General features: G+C 46.9%; 1 protein-coding gene across 3 annotated transcripts in view; it reads left to right on the plus strand.

The window, feature by feature from the left end:
• The window catches only part of UPF3A (UPF3A regulator of nonsense mediated mRNA decay), a 50,538-nt gene that overhangs the window by 19,329 nt on the left and 17,834 nt on the right, over positions 1 to 13,375 (plus strand). The gene's annotated exons all lie outside the window — the stretch shown is intronic.

Consider the following 13,375-nt stretch of genomic DNA (forward strand, 5'->3'; position numbering starts at 1 on the left):
ATGTTTACCAGCCCCTTCCTGAATGATCAAAGTGGGCAATTGGTGCCAATCATTCCTGTGTTCATTCATCACAGAATCTTACTATGCTTGCAAGGGAATAGGATACTTCTGTTAATTTATCTGCAGTTCAGCTGAGGTTGCAGAGAAAGCGAACAGAGACTCTGTGTCCTCAGTCCTTTTCCCTGTCTCAAAAAAAATATATCAGGGGTCTCTTTAGACCACTGATTGGGGGATTATACTGGGGGACAGACTGATCTGGTGGGATTATACTGGGGGGGCAAACTGATTTAGGGGGGATTTTATTGGGGATAGATTGACTTGAGGGGGAGGATTAAAATTGGGGACAAACTGACCCGGGGGACATAATACTGAGGGACAGATTGGCCTGGAGGGAGGGAAGGATTATACCAGGGACAGACTGTCCTGGAAGAATTATACTGGGGGACAGGCTAACCTCAGCCACCCTAATATATACCTGAGCCCCATCTCGATCCAGCGATGTTGCACGAGAGATTTGGCTCCCGCTGCTGTCAATCAAAGTGAGGATAGAGGGGGCGGGCTGGGCAGTGGCTCCATGTCTGAATGGACACATGCACCTGCGGCTTGGCTAGAGTGCCCCCATAGCAAGAAGGACTCGAGAAGAGGAGGATCTGGGCTGCCCTATAGATGCAGAAATCTCTGTATTTTACTGGTCAAGCATCCGTTGCCGTAGCTCAGGGCTGATAACTGACACGCTGGGGTTGATTTACTAAGACTGGAGAGTGCATAATCTGGTGCTGCTGTGCACAGTAACCAATAAGCTTCTAACTTTAGCTTGTTCAATTAAGCTTTGACCTGGAGGAAAAAACCTGGAAGATTATATGCAGAGCTGCACCAAATTTTGCATTCCAGTTTTATTAAATCAATCCCACTCTCTTTGCTGCTGGAGCAAGGTAAAAACTGTCAGTTTTCCTTCATGCAATCCTGACATCATCTTTGTTGTGTTTTTAATAGGGGTCTGTTATCAGCACTAGGCTCAGGACAGCTTCTGTGTGGATCTTACAGATTGATATTTCTGCTCTGATAGGAAGAGAATACAAATACAGTGTGTAAAGAAAACAATCACCCCCTCTAAAAATATTCACATTTTGTTTCTTTGCATCCTGAAATGAAGACAGACACAAAAAACTGTAGCTGTTAACTTTTAACAGACACTCACTTGTCCCAGGATCCAGCGAAGTGCTCATCTGAGCTTTCCCTTCCCTCCATCTTCTGTCCCCGGCGCTGGGATATGAACTGTGGCACCCGGCTGTGACAGCTTACAGCTTCACAGCTAGGTGCCCACTGTGTATTTGCGAGCTGGGCTGCACCTTGTAAACGGTCCCGCAGTCTTCTGGGACCTGCGACATGTCCCAGATGACTGTGGTGGGGAGAGGGAAAGAAGAACTTCATATTAAACAGCATATCTATCCTGGAGGTATAACTGTGTGCTAAACCTAAAAAGCTTTTACTTTTTTTTTATTCTTTATTTGGAAAGAATCAGCATGACATTGCAAGAGTCAAATACGTACATGCACAACAGAAAATACAATAAACGAGGCACTACATGACTCAACAAGTAAGCGTAAGTATGATAAGAATCTGTGGGCCCATTGAACACCAAGTAGATGGCCATACAGTGTATCTCATCTACATACCAGGTCAATCTGCTCTTCCCTGCTTTTTGGGTATATGCATGTGTAGAAGGGGAAAGTGTCAAACTTCGAGTCAGTTAGAGAACAAGAAAAAAGGTTTGGGGGAAAGGTGAAAGAGAGGGGTGGGGGAGGAAGAGTAGAAAGTCCCTCCCAACCCACCGGGCCACACAAACCTACAATGAGGTGTTTGCCAGAGACAAGAGGTCCTACTTTATTGCTGTTGGGAGGCAAGAGTTGTTTGACCTTTATATAAGAAGTAAGGAGTCCAGATTTTCCAATATTTATCCTCCTGTTCTTTTAGTATCATAGTTAGGTTCTCCATTTGCTGGATCTCTGAAATCTGGCCAAGCCATTTTTATTATTTTTTTTTTTTTTATATCGCTTATTAGAAAGCTGTGTGTCATACAGCAGAAAAGCTGCAGGATTTCCCCCAAGACAACCCCATGATTGTTTTAATCGTCTGCTCCACCATGGTCCAGAACTTTTTCAATTTAGGACATTCCCAAAAAATATGAAACAGGGTCTTCTTTAATTCCATACATCTCCAACAGGAACTCGAAACCTTGGGAAACGTCCTGTGTAGTGTCACAGGTCTTTGGTACCAATGTGTGAGGAGTTTATACACCCTCCTAAAATTTGCTGGCACGAGAGGTCTTGTGGGCAAATAGTAGTATTCTTTCTTTCTGTTTAGGAGAAAAAGTTGTGTTCAAGTCTCTTTCCCATTTTTGTAGTAAAGAAAGTGCCTGAGCGATTTACGGTAGTATAGAAATATGGCGAGTGTCGGATGGGTCCTCCTGTTAAGCTTGCTCAAAAAAGGAGGGTTCCCCGCAGTAGGTAGTGAACCCTAAACTGAATGTTAGACGCTTAACTAAATGTGACAGTAGAAGTCCAATCTTGTAAAAAGGTAAAGTCCAGATCATGGGCTGACAAGAGGCAATGATTAGTGGAAAAATAAAGGAGAAGGAGTCGTGAAGACCCCCGCTGTTGCAGTGCCGAGAAACGCAGGTCCCTAATGCTTGGTTGAACGTTGTACGATCTCAAAATAGGTGTCATGGGAATTAGATGTGGGGATATATTTTAGTTTAAACACCTGCTAGATGGTCCGTATAGTGGCTCACACTAGTGGATGGTATTTAATAGTGAGAGGAAGGGTCTTTTCCGGGTGCCAGGGTGGATGATTGCCTGTTCTAAGTGTACCCATAGCTTCTTGCCAGGTGGGTGGCTTCATAATACTTTGCAAGGTTGGGAAATCCCACACCTCCTTGTGCTTTGGGTAAGGAATAAATGGGTCTCCGAAGCTGTGCAGGCTTACCTGACCAGATGAAGCACAAAAAGCTTTGCTTTCAATGTTCCTTTGCTGCTCCTTTACATTCTATAACAAAGGAGGATTAAAAAAAGTGCACAAAAAAGCTACATGGTGCAGTCAAGGCCAGCGCCACCACTAGACAAGCTAGGCAGCTGCCTAGGGCGCACTGCTGGGGGTGATGGTGGCACAGCAGAGGGGGATGGAGGCAGGGGTTGATGGTGTCAGAGGGGGTGTTGGTGTCAGAGGGGGGAGGTGGCAGGGGGTGATGGTGGTACTGCAGAGGGGGATGGAGGCAGGGGGTGATGGTGGCAGAAGGGGTGTTGGTGGCAAAGGGGGATGGTGGCAGGGAGTGATGGTGGCAGAGGAGGATGGAGGCAGTGGGTGTTGGTGGCAGAGGGGGATGGAGGCAAGGGTTGTTGGTGGCAGAGGGGGATGAAGGGAGGGGGTGTTGGAGGCAAGGGGTGTTGGTGGCGGAGGGGGATGGAGGCAGGTGTTGTTGGTGGCAGAGGGGGATGGAGGGAGGGGGTGATGGTGGCAAAGGGGGATGGAGGCAGGGGGTGTTGGAGGCAGGGATTGTTGGTGGCAGAGGGGGGTGGAGGGAGGGAATGTTGGAGGCAGGGGGTGTTGGTGGCAGAGGGTGTTGGTGGCAGAGGAGGATGGAGGCAGGGGGTGTTGGTGGCAGAGGGTGATGGTGGCAGAGGGGGATGCAGTGATAGGGGCCTCGGCGCCATACGAAATTTCTGGTTTTGCATTGGCTCCTGGTAGATCTTGGTCAGCTTGGCATGGCACTGCTCCCATAACATTTAACATTGGCGTCTATGAAAATTCTTGATCAGCTTGGCATGGCACGGCTCCAGTAACATTTATCATTGGCGTCTATGGAAAATCTTGGTCAGCTTTGCATAGCTGTGCCATGTTAAGCTGACCAAGATTGCATAGCACCGCAAAAGTGCGAGATCGGCAGGTGCATGCTGGGTAGCCAGCAGGCAGGGAATCCAGGAAGAAGGACACTGTGGCTTCAGATTCCCACACTGGAGATGGGCCACACTGTGCAGAAACTTCACAAAGTAAGAAAACGATGCTGCACAAATAGAAAACTGGGCATAGTTTACAGCATACCTTTGTTACATTGCACAAAGCATGAGTATTCTAGGGGTATTTTTATCTTAAAAGTCATATTTTGGCCGTAACTCTGCTTTAACAATAACCTCTATAACCTAAAATTTACTATGGGATTTAGTGCCACAAGCATTGCATTTTTGGATATCACTTGACTTTATACATAAGGATGGATCCACATGCTTATATCGCAAGCCCATGGCAGGCAATACAATTTTTACAGGCATCCAGTGCACATCCTCATCCACTGGTGCAAAGTATCCCCTTTAGCCAGTACATATGCTTGAGGAAAAATTGCTCCAATGATGAGGTGTTTCAGCAAGAGGCTGATCTTCTCTGCATAGACTATTATCTAGGTGATACAGTCACACCTGCCTTAAAAAAAGCCTTTAGGAAAGCCAAATCTAAATCGAGGAATGCAATATTGTTTAAAAAAGCATTGGCACTTACTGTCTGATGATCCCACTTTACAAAAATACATTAAGGAATACCCTGAGATCACTTACAAATGCTCAGGGTCCATTAGGGATCAACTAGGTAAGAGCCATTATACTAGATGCCCAACTATGCAAAAAGAGGAACCTGGAATCTTTAGATGTGGTTCGTGTGACTACTGTCATTTAATAATGAAAAGTGCTTTAATTATACTTCCTAATGGATGTACACATACTGTCGGACATCATATCTCATGCCAAACCAAAGGTGTCATATACATAATAATATGCCAATTCAGTGCCATTGTGAAAATGGATAAAGTATTATGTATGTATTATGCCACCAATGGCCTAATAAATACCCCCATTGGCCACCATATAGCCTTTAAATATCACTATGATTCCTTTGTGTTTAAATTCGCAGCCCTGGAAAGGGTCTACGAAGACCCACGGGGGGCCACTTTGACCAAAGGGTACTATACAAGGAGGCAAAATGGGTATATGATCTAAAAGCCACTTCCTTTCCTGACTTGAATGATGTTCTCAGTTTAAGACCATTTCTCTAATGTTGAACATACTAAACAAAAACATTTTTGTTCTATTGGGAGCCGCACGATGGGGGTCTGCAGATAACGTATGATGTGATGTAACCCCCTCTCTAGGCCCTCGTTCTTTCCCTAATACCATAAAACATCCCTTGCTTGTTTGCCTAATTGCCCCCCTGTTTAGGATGCAATTTCACAACAGCCTAAATGTTAAATGTATATATTGGTTTAAAACAAGCTCAAAATTTCAAGTCCTGAGCTACTAGCAAGGCCTTAACGGTTACTCACCACCTGCCCCTAATTTCACTCCTAAACACGCCCTCAGAAATGATCTCATGAAATGACACTTAAATGTTTTATGCAGAATTAAGTTACAAAGATAAATATTAACAACTTAATCAGTGCTCAATAATGCAGTCTACCTGTGTCCATCAATGCTGCTTAACCTGTGTCCATCAATGCCGCCTACCTGTGTTCATCAATGCTGCTTTATCTGTGCCCAACAATGCAGCCTACCTGTGTCCATCAATGCAGCCTACCTGTGCAGAGGAACAGAAGAGAGGAAGAGGATTGCCGGCCGGATCATTGGAGTTCCGAGGAACATCACTGTAACAGGTTTCATTTGAATTGCTGAGTGTTCCCGCTGCTCGTCGTAACATACAGCCCCGGCTCCTAGCCCGGGTACTTTGATATACGCCACACGTCCTGGAATTGGACGGGTGAACTGTCTATCAAAGTACCCAGGCTAGGAGGCGGGGCTGTGTGTGGCAGCGAGCGCTGGGAACACTCTGCAATTTTATTGAAAGCTGTTACAGCGATGTTCCTCGGTGCTCTTATGATCCAGCCGCCTGCTCTCTCTCTTTCCCTCGGCGATCACTGGGAAAAGGGCTCCCATTCAAACTCGCCTGCCAGTGGTGCTCGACCCCCCCCCCCACTCTGAGGCAGCCCACGCTCACCAGCCGTCATTTTCCACTGGCAAAATGCGGGTAGCGGAGTGGAAAATTTTAGGAATTATATGTTCCTTATTTACCTTGGGCCATATTCTCAGAGAAGTTACGATGGAGTATCTCAGGATACTCCATCGTAACTCCCTTTTTTGGCCAGTGTATCTATGCTCCTGATTCTCAGAATCATTTTTGCATAGATACACTTAAGATCCGCCATCTGTAAGTCACTTACACTGGCGGATCTTAAATGCAATGACGCCGGCCGCCGCTAGATGGCATTTACGTGAAGGAGTCATTTGCATATGCAAATGATCCTTCTACGCCGATTCCCGAACGAGTTCGCGTCGCGTAACCGTCGCTAACATCGTTTGCGTAAGCGGAAACTTACCCCTGCTATATGAGGGGTAAGTTTCCGCAAGTCTCGCGTAGGCCATGTTACGGATGGTGTCGGGTCCCCGTCGTGTTTTTTCGTCGGATACGTCGTTTACGTAAGTCGTTCTTGAATACGACTTACGTAAACTGGGCGCATGCCCAGTTCTTTTGCATCGGGGGCGCGCTTCATTTGAATAGAAGACGCCCCCTTGGAGATCCGCCAGGCTACGCCGGGACACTTACACTCCGCTGTCCCAACTTATGGAGCAAGTGGTTGGGGAATACAACACCTGCTCCAGTAAGTTGGGACAGCGGAGTGTAAGTGCCCTAAGCGAAGCAGGCGGAGATTCTCTGAGAATATGGCCCCTTGTGTTTTGTATATATTTTTTAAGATATCTAATTTTTCAATTTGTGTATTCAGTTTTCCGATATAATTATTGTCATGGACCTTGGAGTAATGGAGTGGTTACTGAGCTATATTGAGACATTTCCATTATGTGATAAGCCTGTTTAAAGCCTTTGTGATTATCAGGTGTGGGTGTCTTCTGTCGGAGACAGCCCGTCTGAACATGTATGTGTTTATGCTAAGGGACTTTGTATTGTTCTAAAGGTCAGAAGCCTGTCAGCTGTATTGAATTAGCATTCTATTGTCTAAAGCATGGGTCTTCAAAATATGGCCCTCCAGTTGTTCAGGAACTACAATTCCCATCATGCCTAGTCATGTCTGTGAATGTCAGTGTGTTACAATGCCTCATGGGATGTGTAGTTCTACAACAGCTGGAGGGCCGTAGTTTGAGGATCCCTGGTCTAAAGCAATGTAACCTCTCAGAGGTAGTAATTAAGTAGACCGGGTTATTGTGTGCATTGATTACACCCTGGGGCTTCTGTCTCAATACACAAGTCTTTCTATCCAAGCTATTGGACCAATCCCTGTTGACAATTTCAAGTCCTCATTTGCATGAGTGAAGACTGCATATACTTTACAATTGACCAATAGGAAAGCGGTTGTTGGGAGTGGGATGTTCCAAAATTCTGTATAAAAGTGTGCTGTGTACTTGAAAATAAAGAGTCCTGTTTGAACTTACATACAGCCTGCCTGGTGTTTGTTCTTAATGGGTCTGAACGGCACATAGCTGTAGTTCGGACCCCGGAACCTTGGATGACTGGACCATCAGACGCTGCAATCTGCAAGCTGACTCACTGGTAGCAGAGGAGTGTCGGGAGAGCAGAACCGGGCGAGAAAGGATCTCGTCACATTGGTTGGCAGCGGTGGGATTTGCTCTCCAGTTACTGGGACAACTCCAAACCACCACCATGAATGACCAGCTATGCAGCCTGGAGGAGAACCATGCTAAAAGACTTGCTTGAGAGCCGTGGAGGGACCGGTGGGAAGAACAAGGCCACCCTGATCATTGCGCTAGCCGAGATGGATCAGAGGGATGGTGATGCAGGACCCCGGTCAGTTGAAGACTTGTTCCAGCAGCGAGTTCAACAACGGTTGGCATTATATGGTGCTAACCCATCAGAGACGGCCATACAGAATACCATTAGAGACCTCCAGCTGCAGGAACAGAGTGGCAACAGAGAGCACGAGAGCGGCAACAGAGAGAACGAGAACGGCAACAGAGAGAACGAGAGCGGCAATATGAGCTGGAAATCGCCTACAAACAGCTGCTAGACTCCGCTCAGCAGCAGGATGGGGCTCCCTTTGCCTGGGACTATGAGGAAAATATCAGCTGACAATGCTGAAATCCTGGCTGATGAATCAGCAGTGGAAAATCGGGAGCTTGCCATTCCCAAAGCAGAAGTGCTGGCAACAGGGCAGAGTGCTAGCAATCTCTGCCCAGCACCGGAACCAGCTGTGGAGTTCCAGGGAGCCGGGGCAGTTGGCCCCCCTCCCCAGCAACAAGCTGAGGTAGTAAAGCTGTTACTCCCAGCTGAATCACTGGCAGCAGGGCAGGATGCTACTGGCTGCTGCACACGACTACAGCTTGAGCGGATATCGGTGGATGGGACTGTGGTCTCCACTCACAGCAACCTAGCGGAAGAGCTGGCAACAGAGCAGAGTGCCCCGGGCCTCTGCTCTCAACTAACAGAAGAGGGGGTTCCTGTGGTAGTGGATGGGACTCAGATCTCCACTGACACAACCCCAGAAAATGGTGCGGCACTGAGACAGGAGGATGTTGGCTTTGCTTTGCAAGCACCGGGGGATTTTCACCTAGCATCAGGGGATGGGACTTCAGTCTCCACTGGTATACCCCAGGAATGGTGGCCAGTTGGCCCAGATCCCCAACAGCATGATGAACTGAGCCCAGCCACCCTGTCTTCTCTCCAGCGGCTGAAAGGACTCCAGGGAGAAGGGCCAGTCCAGGCCTCTCCCCAGCGGCAGGCGTGTTCTCTGAGAGAGGCAGAGATTGGCTGGATGAGTAATGCTCTGTTTGGGACAAGTTATCTGGGGTACTGGGTGGGTACCGGAATTGGGGTCTCTCCCAGTGTTAGTCTCCTGCCAAAGGGGGAGATGTGTGACAGACCTAGCTGGGACAGGGGCTTTTGGAGAGGACTGAATGCAAGCCTCTTGCCGTCCGATTATGGGCCAGGACCTCAAAACAGGAAGGCAGATGGGTCATCCCAGCAGACAGTCCTGGAACTTTAAGACTACTTTTCCAACATCCTCGAGTTGACCCGTTTGGGTCCCACTGCGGCTGTTGGACTGTTTCCCAGGGGAAGTAATGTCATGGACCTTGGAGTAATGGAGTGGTTACTGAGCTATATTGAGACATTTCCATTATGTGATAAGCCTGTTTAAAGCCTTTGTGATTATCAGGTGTGGGTGTCTTCTGTCGGAGACAGCCCGTCTGAAGATGTATGTGTTTATGCTAAGGGACTTTGTATTGTTCTAAAGGTCAGAAGCCTGTCAGCTGTATTGAATTAGCATTCTATTGTCTAAAGCAATGTAACCTCTCAGGCCCCGTACACACGGCCGAGGAACTCGACGTGCCGAGCACGTCGAGTTCCTCGTCGAGTTCTGGGATGAAGCCGCCGAGGAGCTCGGCGGGCCGCCTTCTCCCATAGAACAACGAGAAAATAGAGAACATGTTCTCTATTTTCTCGTCGAGCTCCTCGGCGGCTCCATCGAGCCAAAACTGTACAGACGACAGAGTTTCTCGGCAGAATCCGGGTTTTGACCGAGTTTCTCGGTGAATTCTGCCGAGAAACTCTGTCGTGTGTACGGGGCCTCAGAGGTAGTAATTAAGTAGACCGGGTTATTGTGTACATTGATTACCCCCTGGGGCTTCTGTCTCAATACACAAGTCTTTCTATCCAAGCTATTGGACCAATCCCTGTTGACAATTTGAAGTCCTCATTTGCATGGTCAAGGAGGACTTGAGTGAAGACTGCATATACTTTACAATTGACCAATAGGAAAGCGGTTGTTGGGAGTGGGATGTTCCAAAATTCTGTATAAAAGTGTGCTGTGTACTTGAAAATAAAGAGTCCTGTTTGAACTTACATACAGCCTGCCTGGTGTTTGTTCTTAATGGGTCTGAACGGCACATAGCTGTAGTTCAGACCCCGGAACCTTGGATGACTGGACCATCAGACGCTGCAATCTGCAAGCTGACTCACTGGTAGCAGAGGAGTGTCGGGAGAGCAGAACCGGGTGAGAAAGGATCTCGTCACAATTATCATATGGTGGTAAGTCCAGACAGGTGGTAAGTTCAATATCACATGCTATTCATGTGTGTATTTACGACACTCTATGTGGATGCCCATGCATATGTCTCCCTTATGCGGGCAGCTGGCTGCCCCTGCTGTGCCTCATTGTATCGGCTGGGGACACCCAAGTCTACTCTCTCCCACTCCTTTATTACATCATGCAGGGCTACCATCATTGGCCGAGATGGTATCCGCCCGCTCCTCTGTAAGCGGACTTTTGTGCTCGGCCCAGACTAGAAGTGGGAGGAAAGGTGGGCCAGCCTCTGTGCCTCCCCATCTTCCGTCATCGGTCCAGGGGACACATCGCCACTGCTGTGTTGTGGCGCCACCCTGGAGAGTGGTCGGGGGTGTCCTCGGCCACTTGTGTGGTGAGCAGTTGCGGCCAAGCCGCTGAATGACGCCACTTCCTGTGACGGTTGGCATTGCTGGGACATCACACGTCCGCCACGCGCGGCTGTTTGGTGTCTCTTCCAGTGGTGGGAGTATATAGGAGGCCATTCGGTTTGCCTTAAATGAGCAGTATCTCCCAGGGTTACCTGTTAGCAGCATGGACTGGTAAGTACCAATACTGATGTGGAATACGATAGAGCAGCTAATACCTTAATATTTGAAATAGCATGTTAGTAAATAATATACTCATATATTGTTATCCCCTATAGGCCATGCTCGGTCTGAAGTAACACATATACCCCCCCCCCCGACAGCAATCCTTTTGACTTCATGTCGTTCTGTCTACTATCGTGCCTGCTCTCCCCCTGACGTTTTGAGAAGTATGTATGTATTTCTTAGTGGGATTCTAAGTTATATGCCACCCGGATAGGTAGTGGAAGATTCTCATTCTCATTCTTATTTCTTATATATAGAATTTGGGAATACAAAGTAAGTTTTTCTTCCCTCTCTTTATTTTGTACTTCCACCCTGTTGTATCTTATTTATGTATATACACTCCCTTTTTATGGAGTACTTATGGCCATTTTTTCCCATTTTTTTAGCTTTATGCTCATATTAAACTACATGGGGTTTTATACCATCTGGCTTATCCCGCTGCTCCGGTGCACGCCTGGGGGGATTCTATTTTTTATGTATGTGTATTCACATTCAGGCAAGGTAAATATAAATCCAACTCACTATACCGCCTGTGATATATATAATACACACCTCCCATATGTGATGAAAAAATATATTGAAATATGACATATATGTTTGTTCCAATACAGTGAGTCTCCATTTACATCATCCCTTCGTGTGTCCTGATGAAGCGAACCAGCGATGACGCACAGGGGCTCACTCAACTGATACGGTGTAACAAACATTTAACAGAATACTTGCCCGTTGTGGCCCATATCTTACGCATGTGTGATTACATGTTTTTAGCTTTTGTGTTTTGCTTTTGCAAGCTTTTATGTATGTACAAATAAAATATATATTGTTATATAAAATTCATGTGGTCCAAATTGCCTTTAAAGTCCGAACTTCTATTTGTTTTTTTTCTGCTCAAAATTACAGATGTGGCAATGGAGTGATTTCAACTTTTGTAAATAAGGTGTATAAGTCTAGCAACAGCATTCATAATAGACTGAAGGAGGGGGGGGTAGCCTGCGTAAGATAGGCCAGTGAGGAGGGAGTTGCAGTAGTCATAGTAGTGATATAACCAAGGAGTGAATACGTTTTGTGGTGTCGTAAGTCAGGAAGGGGCAAATTCTGGAAATATTGTGGACAATAAGGTGTCAAGATTTAGCCAGTGATTGGATGTGGGGCCTTAAAGAGAGGTCAAAGTCCAGGGTTAAACCTAGCACCCTGGCATTTGTGGGGGGACCAATGGTTGTGCGGTTGATCTCAATGGTAAAGTCATGGGAGGATGAATCTGGGAGAAGGAAATATTACAAGCTCGGTTTTAGAAAGATTATGTTTGAGGAAGTGGTGTGACATCCATACTGATCTGTCGCTCAGTAAATTTGTGATATGTGAGGAGACCGAGGGGGTAAGCTGGGTAGTAGAGAGATAGGTCTGGGTATCGTCGGCTGAGAGGTGATATTGGATGCCATGGGAGGCTATTACTGGCCCAGGGAAGAGGTGTAGAGAAAGAATAGGAGGGGCCCAAGGACAGAGCCTTGGGACACCCCAACAGAAAGAGGAGCGGAAGAGGTGGTGTTTGTATGTGACACTGAAAGTGCGCTGAGATAGGTAAGAGGAGAACCAGTAAAGACGAGTCATGGAGGCCAAGGGTGTGGAGATTACAGATGAGGGAGGAGGAGCAGGTGGTCAAATGTGTCAAAAGCAGTGGAAAGATCTAAGAGTATGAATATGTAGTTATGGCTGTTGGTTTTAGCAATTAGTAGGTCGTTCATGAGTTTTAGCAGGGTAGTTTCAGTGGAATGTTGTGGGTGGAAGCCAGACTGTAAAGGATCAAGAAGGTTGTTGTCAGTGAGGTAGCAAATAATACGGTTGTGGACAAGCATTTAAAAAGCTTGGAGGCAAACAGAAGCAGCAAGGAGGATGGGTCGTAAGTTATTCAAATAGGTGGGGTCCAGTGAGGGTTATTTAAGTATGTGGGTAACCAGTGCATGTTTGAGGGAAAAGTGCCAGTGGAGAAGAAGAGGCTGGTGATGAGAGTTTAGGACAGGGGGTCATAGTAATTGTGAACAGACAGGGTCCAGGGGACAAGTGGTGCGGTATGCCAAAAAAGGAGTTTGGTAACTTCCTCAGTGGTAACAGGGGCGAAGTAGGAAAGTGTTGAGTGTTGGACCTGGTATGTTAGTTGGAAAAGATACTAGATATCTCATCACAAATTGTTTATCTTGTTTTTGAAATGACTGGCAATCTCCTAGGCCAGGGATAAGCAATTAGCGGACCTCCAGCTGTTGCCAAACTACAAGTCCCATCATGCCTCTGCCTCTGGGTGTCATGCTTGATGCTGTCAGAGTCTCACTTTCCCTTAATGGGACTTGTAGTTTGGCAACATCTGGAGGTCCGCTAATTGCTTATCCCTGTCCTAGGCCATGGGTAAGTTGATGGGTGGAGACAGTGGGGGTGAAGTAAGGAATTAAGGGTAGAAAAGGCTTGACGAAGATTGGATGAGAGGGTTTTGATGAGAGTGGTGTAGTAGGTTTAAGAAGGGCAGATTTGTAGAGGGTGAGATCTTGCAGGGATTTAGTTTTGTGCCACGTTCACTCGAGAGCATGTCTGCATCTCTTGAGACTTCAGTTTTTTTGTCTGTTTGCCAACGTTGTAGCAGGCGAGGCCTGGGTCTGCGTGTAGAGAC

This window comes from Rana temporaria, chromosome 2 (genome assembly GCF_905171775.1).
Source record: "Rana temporaria chromosome 2, aRanTem1.1, whole genome shotgun sequence".
Lineage (NCBI taxonomy): Eukaryota > Metazoa > Chordata > Amphibia > Anura > Ranidae > Rana > Rana temporaria.